Raw genomic sequence first — 11087 nt, forward strand, 5'->3', positions numbered from 1 at the left:
CCCCACCCCTTTTTCTTCTCTGACATTATGGAACACAGGATCAAACGGGTCAAAAGCCTTGCTACCTGAACAACAGGCTGCTCTCTCCCTATTCACTAAGCTAGTAATTTCATCACAGAAGGCTATTAGGTTGATTAAGTATTATTTCTCCTGCTGACTACTCCCAATAATCTTCTTGTCTTTCAAGGTACATGAAAATAATTTGCATGTGGATTTACATCAGTTTCCCTCAAATCAAGGAGAGGCTGACTGTCATGTAGTTTGCAGCTTCCTGTCTTTCTTGAAGATAGGATCAACATTTAATGTCTTCCAGTCCTCAGGAACCTCCCCAGTCACCATGACCTTTCAAAGAGAATCAACAATGACTTTGAGATGACATCAGCCAACTTCTCAGCATTTGTGTATGCACCCCACATGGATTTGACTGTATCTGAATTCTTTACCTGTTGTCTAATTTGATTCTACTCTACCGAGGATAGGTTTTCATTGCTCCGGAGTTTCCCACTGGTATTAGGATTCTGAGATTTCTGAAGACATAACTTACCAGTGAAAATGAAGGAAGGCTTTCAGTATCTTGGCCTTGTCTATTTCCCTGCCTTGTTTATCAGAAGACCAACATTTTCTCCAGTCATCTTTTTGCTACTGATAAACCTGTAGAGGTTTTTCTTGCTCTTCACATCCCTTTGCCAGATTCAACCTGCGATGGGTTTTGGCTTTCCTAACCCAACTGCTGCACTCATACACCAAATTTATATCCCTCCTGGGACACATGACCTTGCTTCCATCTCTTGTATGTGTCCTTTTTTCTGTTTGCTTTTAGTCAGGAGTTCCTTGCACATCCATGCCACTACCTCTTTTCCCTGATTTCCTGCATGTCAGGATAAACCAGTCTTGACCTTGGAGGAGGTGATCCTTGAATATCATCCACCCTTCCTGGACCCTTCTTCTCTCTAGGACAGTCTCCCATGGGATTTTTCTAAGTAGATCCCCAGACAAGTGAAAGTCTGCTCTTCTGAAGGCCAGGGTTGAGATCATGCAATTGTTTCTTTCCATCCTCCTTAGGCTCCTGAACCCCAGCATCTCATGGTCACTGCAGCCAGAGTTGCCCCTGACCTTCACATCCCATTCTACCTAGTTTCTAAGTATCAGATACAGCAGAGCACATTCCCTTGTTAGTGTCTGTATCACCTGTAGCAGGAAGTTACCATAAATGCCTTCAACTCTTTCTGGACTGCTCATGCACTCTTTTATTTCCTTTCCAGTAGATGTCAGGGTGGTTAAAATCCCCCATTAGCTTTATGCTACCTATCTTCTCTAGATTCTTGGTTTGACCTTTATTTAAACTTACAGCACAGATATTTTCTACTGTAAGGAAAAAACAGTGGTGACTTAACTGAATGAATTGTGTGTCTGTGATGAGGTTTTGGTAGGAGGGGTTGCAGGGATAGCCTCATAGCCTCTGTGAGAAGAGACCAGGAGCTGCCTCCCTGCTGGACAGAATTCCAGCCAAGTCTAGACATACCACAGGACACAGCTGACCCCATCAGTGAAACAGGTCGTGGCTCTGTGGAAATATATTTTTTAAAGTGTAGAACATGTTGGAAAGAGAGAGGAGGTGGGAACAAAAGGAGTGAGAAACAGCAGAGGGAACACCAAAGTCAGAGGAAGTGGAGGACGAGGGGTTCTGTGGCTCCTGTTATCTCCCCATGTCCCACTGAGGGCGTGAGGGAGGGGGAAAGTGTGAGTGATAGCCAGGGCTAACCTATATTTTAGGTTATATATTCAAGCAAAAAACGTGTAAGGCTGAATAATGCTGTAAGTTTAAAAACTGCTATAGTGCACTTCCAAGTATTTCCTTGTATACTAATTATTTGCAAAAACAGGCAAGAGCAAATCAATGCAGGATTCAGGAATGTCTAGACTAAAACTGGAAAATTCTAAGGAAACACTTCATGTTCAGTAACAGGGAACATTGGTTTTCTTTGGAATTTAGACACACAGGCAACTTAAATGTCAGATTTTGATTTTAATTTGATAAGCCAATCTAATATAAACAGTTTCCAGACTGGAAATGGCTCAGGTCCAGGAGACAGAAATGTCAGGCTCCTTCTTACTGCTGCACAGAATTGCAGAAAAGTCAGAGGTCTCTGCCATGCTGCTTTTGAGTGTGGAGTGCTCCTGCTTTCCAGGAGTCTGCAGAAAAGCCTCCTGAGACTCTTTCTTCTGTCATGTTGGACAATTGTTTTCACAGATGCAGGAACAGCTGTAAAGCATCAAGTGCAGTATTAGAATATGGCACTTCTCATTCATTTTATGTAGCAGTTTGCTCTTTGATGCTGTGTTAAGTAGCATGGACCTCTCCTGCAATGGTGGATTTGAGAGTAGAAAGACTGGGGAGAGGTGCTTAGATGACCTTATTCTGACATACATGAGGACAGAAACCTGTGAGTTTATTTTTATTAAGGTCAGATATTGCCTGTTACTCAGCTACATGATCCTATTTTTTTCACTATCATGGGCTTGCCAGACTTGACACTGTCTCAAGACAGCCATGTCCACAGGGCTGTTATATATTAGAACATCCACTGAATAATAGATTGGCAAGTAAATTCAACAAAAACATATAATAAGGGTACAGAAAAAAAAGAGAAATATTGATGGGCATTTTACAGCTCTGGGTAGATGTAAAGAGAGAGGAATGAGGAACTGGGACAATGGATATTACAGTCTGGATGGGGATCTCTGTATCATGTGGAGACATGACCATCCGTCCTGTGCACTAATGTATTTTGCTAGGGACACTTGGGCCGTATCTCTCGCAGTGCCATGCCTTTGTTGAATCTCCTGACTCCCTGGCTGCCTCCCAGAACTGAAGTGCTGTGGGAGGGGGAAGGGACATCAGTCTCTGTGTCTATTACAGGGTTTTCCTCTGGCTGTGTGGAGAAGGCAGGATGCAGAACTCTGCTCCTGGTGCTTTTCTTTGGCTCATGTGTGACCTAAAAAGTTCCTTAAGTTTATATTTATATTCCCAGCATCATTAACTTCTTGAATCAGTCACCGACATTTACTGAGGTCCAACTATGATGAGAATTCAATAAATTTCGGTGTGGGTTCTCACCCTTATGTCTCTCTTACATCCACTTCCATAATTTCATTTATATGTCTTATAGCCATACTTACATGTATTACACTGAAACAAGACCCTATCCAATATTTCTTAGTTTTTGGCACTCTGCAGCTGTCTGTATGTCTCTATATACTCTGACAGGTGTGCTGCATTTCGGACAAACATTACAGAGTTACTGTATGTACTACATGGGAGGCAATCTTTTTGGAACTGTTCTGTTACCTTTTTTTGTTGTGCTTGGTGCCCTCCAATGAAGTACCTAATCTGGTCCAAAACCAGACACTTCTGAAGCCAGCTGGGAGACCTGCTGACATTTTAGAAAAGAGGACAGCAGAACTTCACACCAAATTACCTGCTTTTATACATTCTCTCAGTCTTTAAGAACTCCTCTATATTTTTAAAAAATTTTAACAAGGTAATTCCTGACTCCGTGGTAGTTGGAGTTTGGCAGGAAAAGTGATATACCTTGGCCACAAGAATTGCTGGAAAATACTTTTAATTAAACTTTCTTTCTCACCTGCAGCTCCAGTGGTAGATAAGAGCAGCGATAACTGTAACACCATGACCTGACTGGTGGAAAAAGACCAGGTTTGAATTCTGAGTCTTATTAAAACACCAGCTCAAAGCCCCACCCAGAAGCCTAGGTAAGCTTGATCAGCTGATCTGAGCACCCTTCCTTTTCTATTGCTAACATATCAACAAGCAGACTTATTGAAGAGTGCATTATTGGAAAGATTATTAAAAACCAGAGTAATATGTGAGAGGGCACAATTAGTCACTAGTGTCCTCTTTCTCTTTAGAATCTCTGGCTATTACCTGACTGTATTTCCTGGAGTCAGAGTTTAGAACATGAATGCCCACAAATGTGAGCCATTTGCAGGTCTATGTTCTTTGTTCGCTGTCCCTTGCAGCTGCTCCATGCTGCTGGACATGCTGTTAACTGCACCTGACCACAAATAGTCCTCACAGCTATTTCAGACACTCTTTCATAGATTTACATCTTATTCTGATATCCCCTCTTCATCATGATCTTCTTGCTGAAGGAACTCCCAAATACTCCTATGTCCCTTCTTTGTCCAGGCTTCCTTCATCCAAGGTTGTAACTTACTGTAGTATACAAAATTACTGTTGTTGACTCTGGATGTGTTTTTCCTGTGTTCTTACAGCAGATCACAGAGAGTTCACAGCAAATCTGAAAGTCACTGAAAGGGAGAAGCAACCTGCCTGTATGTAAAGAATAGGGGGGATTTATTTATAGAATCTTCTGATCTGACTGTTTCTGATTTTTATTTTTTTTTTTTGTCCTCTTACAAACTGTCCATAGTGCAACCAGGTTTAGGGGTATAGTGGTCCTATAATAGTGGTAATTTCATCACCTTACAAAAATTATTTGTGCAGACCAGCTGCAAACTTTTGATCACTTCACGGTCCTCACATAATCAGACATCTCATCTTTTTGAAAAAGAAAGTAAAAAATGTGGTATTGAAAAAAAGAAATATATACATCAAAGCTTGTCAGCACTCAAAACATTGAGTATAAATCTGGGAAACTTTACTATGCTATGCTATTAAATTGATTGGGCACCCACAACTTGCCTGGGGAGTCCATGTGATTACTCCACTTAAAAAAGTATGTATGTACTAGAAACCAAAATATAAAAAAATATGGAGAGTGATCAGGCATCAGGAGTGGCCTGCTCATAAAGAACACTACATAGGACAGGATCCTTGTCTTTTGGAATGGAAGTGGCTGATTACATCTAGGTCTTGAAAATCTGGAAAATAATGACAGGCCTGCAAATGTGAATATGGAAAAATAGCTAAGGAACAACCGGTACCAATGAAGTATTTTTTTCTGAGAGTGCACAATTAACTATAGAAATAATTTCCATGGAACACTATGAAGGTCAAAGGGTAAATGAGTTTAAAAGAATTAACTAGTTTTGTTGTGTTTCTTTTTACAATTTCAAAAAATTTTAAACTAATTTTTGGAGAATAGGTCCATCAGAAGCAATTATTCATACTAGCCCAGGTAGACAATCCTGTTAAAATCTCTAAACCACTATCTTTGTTATTCTGTCTGGATCTTATCCAGTTCTGTTATCTCCTCTTTGAGATGAGGGATAAAAACAGCCACTGCGTAAAAGTGTTATAGATTTACACTGCAATGCAGCAAAAATCTGAAGACTTGTTTTGTTTTGTTTTTCTCTATTCCCTTCTCTGATAATTTCTGCAGTTTATTTTACCCTTTTACCAGTGCTGAGCAGAGAGGAAGGGTCACCTTCCTTGATCTTCTGGTGATACTCTTCCTAATGCAGCTCAGGATCTCATCCTTTGCTGCAAGAGCACGTCGCTGTCCACCACAACTGACTCGTCCTCCTCTGCAAAGCTGCTTTCCAAGCTGTTTGTTCTCAGCCTGTGCTTGTGCATCTGGATATTCTTTCTTGGGTACAGAACTTCACACTTGAACAACACGTCAGCCCTTTTCTCCAGCCTGCTGCCAAGGTCCCTATCAACTACTACTCACAATTTTGTATTGAGTACAAATGAGTACAAACTTGCTGAGAGTGTCTTCTGTCCCATCATCCAGTTTTGTTAATGATGATGTTTAACATATATTTTCTGGCCCTATATTTCCTGTATTGTGCATTGTTTGCAGTATTGTTAGTTGTGCCTGGTTTTGGTTTTTTTTGGTTTTTTTTTTTTTTTTTTTTTTTTTTGTTTGTTGTTTGTTTTTTTTTTTGTTAAACTAGAGGATCCCAAACAAATGTGTTTCTTAGGGATGTCACTGAATATCATGTGTAACATGGGACTATCTAGAGATGGTTCTAATGCTTCTTCTGCAGGAGCATCAGGTTGCCAGCTTGCCTGACAGTCTAAAACAGCCTGCAATTATTTTCCATCTTTACAATGACATTTCGCACTCTTTGGATTCCTAGGATCTTTACACATCTCATATCAGTCTGGAGCACAACATAATCACAGCTTTCCTCTCTGAAAAACTAAACCTTTCATATCAACACCTGTCAAATGAACAGCTTAGAGGAGATGCACATTATTCTTTGCAGGGCCAAGAGGAGGTGATGGAGAAGTTTAGTAAGATTTCTTTGAAACTGTTACTGTCAGCATGTCTCGTTATTTTGTTCCAATGTGACTCCACATATAAACATGGTACTTTGCTCCCATAATCCAAACGAGCACACTGGCTAGTTCTCTTCACCTGGCAGCCATGGCACAATTAATTTTACATTAATTTACCCCAGCATCTCGTCCAGACAGACAGTATAGCTACTGAACAGGCCACCTGTATCCTAATGCAAAGTAGTGCAACACGTGCCTTCCTCATCATGCTATACGAATGTCGCTGTAGTGAGCAGCAGCTTAGTCCTCATTGTACTGAGGTCTATGAAATGGAGAACTGCAAAACAATTACTGTGTTTCATCATCTCAGCACCAGGGGAGCATCACACAAATGTTATGCTCTGTACCTACCTGATCCTGTTAGCTTTGTTATCAGGACCAGTATTAAGAAACACGTTTTTAAACAAACCTAAAAAGGTTCTAGCTTTTTCTATTTCTTTTTTTTTTTTTTTTAACTTAGTAGTTTAATAATTCTAATTTCCATTTTGTTAAATAAAGTGGTTTAAAGGGAAATTTTCAAACTGTCATGTTCCAATACTCTCTGACCAGGATCTTTTGGTTATTCCACACAAAGAGGGTTTAAACTTTTAATACCAGTTTTAGCTACTTAAAGATACTTGACATTACACAGTATTTCGATTTAGCAGAGTTATCATGTAAAATATGGAAATCACAACACAAACATAATATAGCAATTACAATATGCAGGTAAATCACAGAAAAAAACATGATTCCCTTTACCAGTCTCCAGATGTGCACCACTATGATACTGGGCATCCACAATCACTAGGAAGGAATATGTGGGTTGAAGCCAGTCCAAGCTCATTCCTCTCTTCAAAGTACATTTTGCTTATTGTTTGATTTTTATACTCTATGTTGGCATAAGTCACATAGAGACTTCCCCCCCATCCCTTCTCTCCTCCTGCCTGGTGTGACTGGTTCAGGAGGTGTATACTTTCTACTGGTTATTTTAGGGAAAATTATTTACTTAAACAGTTGTGCCACTCAACTGATACGGCTGTATATCTAAAACAAAGATCCCCTTTGTGTTGAGTTAAGTTCAGTTCCCTTTAGGATAGCTGTGATCACTTCCTACAATCTTCCCTGATCTTCTTGAGCACATCATCCTTGCTTACCATCTCTGAGCCTTCTTCTGTTGTGGGTGTTTGTGGATCAGTCATGCAGACTGTTGTTTGAATTGATGTTATTGAATGTTCTTATTGCATTGTATGCTTCTATTCAGAAGGACCTTGACAGGCTGGAGAAATGGGAAGAAAGGAAGATCATGATATTCAACGAAGTGAATACAGTGCACATGTTAGTGTCAGGTAGGTACAATCCAAGTAAAGTTAACAATCCTGGGAGAGAGGATGTGTGTATATGTTTGTATGTTTTAACCAAAAAAAACAAACACAAAACAAAACAAAACCCAAAGTGTTCCTACAAAAAAAGAAAGTGATTATGAACACAAATACAGAATGGCCTCTGAAATTTACAATAGGATTGCATTCAGTCTGTGAATCCACATGATGTATCTAATCAAGATTCAGCTAGATGATGCAGACAGTCCTGAAAGAGCCAGCAGAGTTTGGATGCAAAAATTAAAACAAGAAGGGTCCTGCCAATAATTGACCTCCTGCCACTTCTATTTCCACCTCTGTTGGACTCCACTGGTGCTAGAAACAAAACACAGCACAGCGAGAAAGAAGTAGTTGATTGAAAGCCATTTCTGGATATAGAATGTCCTGCACAGCAATGCAATGTGAGCAAGGCACTGGGAGTGCTGACATTCCTCACAGAGGAGGGCGGATTTGGGTACGCTGAAAATAGATCTTTCTTGAGATTGAGATCAGGCAGCTGCCTCACTTTCTACCAGCTCAGAAGATATGCCTTCCCTTCTCCCATGCTGAGAGGGGCCAGAAAGGACAGACAGGCAATTGCAGCAGTTCAGATAAAATAAAGTTAAAATATCTCAAAATTCTCTATTTATGGCCTGCCCCTTCCAAGACCCCCAAAAGAAATTTTCTCTGTTTGTTCTGCTGTGGAGTGACTTTTACATTTCAAGTGGGAATGACTGATAGAACAACATACTGTTCTGAAAGGAGCATTTACTCATAAAACAATAGAATATGCTACTATTCTCATGCAATATTGCCCACAGATTTTAAGGTGGCATACTAAACAGTCAGACAGAAAAGTCAGCATTACTGTAATACTTGCAAGAAATCTTGGGGGTTAATGACATATAGGTGCAATACAATAATCATGCGGGCTCTGGTATGTCCACAGTAATACTTTCTTGTAACTGTAAAATTCTCCCTCAGACATTTTGATGTTTGGGCTCTATATTTAGCTCTCTTTGGTTAATATATTAGGTGCTTTTTCATTTTTTTCCCATGTCTGATATTATTGTTGGACTCCTAGAGTTTCCCTCTTGGGATCTTTGTTACAGACTGTAAATTCTGACCCTGCCCTTCACTGGTGTGGTCTGAAGCTTCTCTACCCCACCCGGTCTAACTGCATGAGTAATATTAGTCATTGCCCAGGCTGAAGCTTTTCTGGACAGGCTGGCATCTCTACTTGCACCATAACAAAACAGAAACTTCCAGCTTTACTGATGCTGCTGACTTACCTGGCGTTGGGTTCTGTCCTTCCTCCATCTCCATCAGCTTTGATGAACAGGAAATTGTTTTGCTTTATTTAGTTGGGCAGGATATTTGCACAGAACCAGTAACCTTTGCATTCCTTGGGGCAATCCATACCAAGTGGTGTCTATTCATGGTTAGTTGTTTAAGACTGCCAAGAGGAGAGGAGTTGGAGCTTGAGCCTATAATAATGCAGCAGCATCTCTCTCAGAATGGGTTCAAGAAATACACGTGGCAGGTGTCCCAGGACAGGTGGCAGCTCTAATCAACTGCAAGTAGGCACTGCAAAGTAGCAGTAGGATATGTCTCTCTGGTCAGCCTGCATAGGTTCTTCTGCTGACTTGTCATAATCAGATCAATACCATAACCTGAGTATTTACTCTGACATAAATTCTTTGTTTGCTTGACAGTTACCCACTGTTGCGTCCAGCTTTCAAAGTACCGGGCATCAGTTCTTTCTTTCTCTCTTAGTTCTTCCTTCCCCAATCCATCATGCTCTCTCTAGCGAGAACAGTGCACTTTGGCTAATATTTTCTTTGTGTGATAATGTTTTGTATCTGGTGAACTGTAAAATAGACTGTGCCATCTCTAGTGCTGTCTTGGACTGTGAAATACACTGATTATATCCTTTCATAAACAAGATGAAGGAAAGGATTTAATGTTTTTGTTCAGAATTTTCCACTGGTTTTGGGTGCAGCCAGAGATATAAAAGGACTTGAATAACTTAAGTGAAGAGATTGGCAATCATGTTAAAGAACTTAATGGCCTCAGAAAGGAGGTTTTTTCATGCTATATGAATTTGCCTAGGCAAAGGAACAGTGACAGGAGTGGGAGAAAGGCAAAAAGGAGAGGACCTGCTAGCAGCAGGTATTACCTAGTGTGGTGATTTAAGCCCTGCTGGGACCAGAGACCAGGTTGCCGTTGCCCCTCCCCTACCATCAGCCGGTCAGGCTGGAAGTGAGGCACAAACCCCGGGTTAAAATAAGAAGAGATTTAATACAGCAGTGTGATAAACAACCTGAACAACAACAGTAGCAATGATAGCAACAATAAACAGCAATAACAGTGAACAAGACAAAAGATATACAGAGAAATACTGCAAATGGTTATGGAACAAGCCCGCCATGAGCTCCCCGCCACCAAAGCCACAAAGGAAAAAGATCCTATGCTCCCATGCCTGGACATAATGCCAGCATGGTATGAATAACCCGCCTGGAGATCCCTTCCCCCTCTCTTTCTGCTGGGGAAACCTAACCCTATCCTAGCTGAACCAGGACATAATCCACCCCTTTATTCGATACCATCTGCGTCATGTCCAGCTGCCATTTAGCAGTTAACAATAACAAAGTAATAAATCACACAGGCACAGCATAGTTCACGGCATGTTCTCACCCAAAATCAAGTCCCCCTGTGGTACGCATCGGACCTCGCCTTTGTCCTGCATCACCCACCAGGTGCACCCAGGTCCTTGGGCAAAAGCAATCCCGTGGATGGGTTTGCCTTTACCTGTGCCTGGTGCAGGACTAAACCAGACCATTTTTCCCAATATATTCCTCATGTGCACCACAGGGACTTTATCCCCATCTACAGCATGTGGAGGTTTTGACTGAGCCGGGCCAGCTCGACTGACAGATCCTCTTGTGTTGACGAGCCAGGTGGCCTTTGCTAGATGCATGTCCCAGTCTCTGCAGGACCCACCTCCCAGTGCTTTCAATGTGGGTTTTAACAGTCCATTGTAGCGCTCCATCTTCCCAGAGGCTGGTCTGTGGTCGGGGATATGGTAGACCCACTCGATGCCGTGTTCTTCTGCCCAGGCATTTATGAGGTTGTTTCGGAAGTGGGTCCCGTTGTCTGACTCAATTCTCTCTGGGGTGCCGTGTCGCCACAGGACTTGGGTTTCAAGGCCCAAGATGGTATTTCGGGCGCTGGTGTGGGGCACTGGGTAAGCTTCCATCCATCCAGTCGTTACATTGTGAGCACGTGGCGCTTCCTGTGGCGGGTCTGTGGCAGTGTGATGCAGTCGATCTGCCAGGCCTCTCCATATCTATATTTCAGCCATCACTCTCCATTTCGCTGGGTCTTCACCCGCTTGGCATGTTTGATTGCAGCACACGTCTCACATCCATGGATGATCTCTGCAATGGTGTCAATAGTAAGGTCCACCCCTTGATCTC

This window comes from Athene cunicularia (genome assembly GCF_003259725.1).
Source record: "Athene cunicularia isolate RWA chromosome 18 unlocalized genomic scaffold, athCun1 chr18_part1, whole genome shotgun sequence".
Lineage (NCBI taxonomy): Eukaryota > Metazoa > Chordata > Aves > Strigiformes > Strigidae > Athene > Athene cunicularia.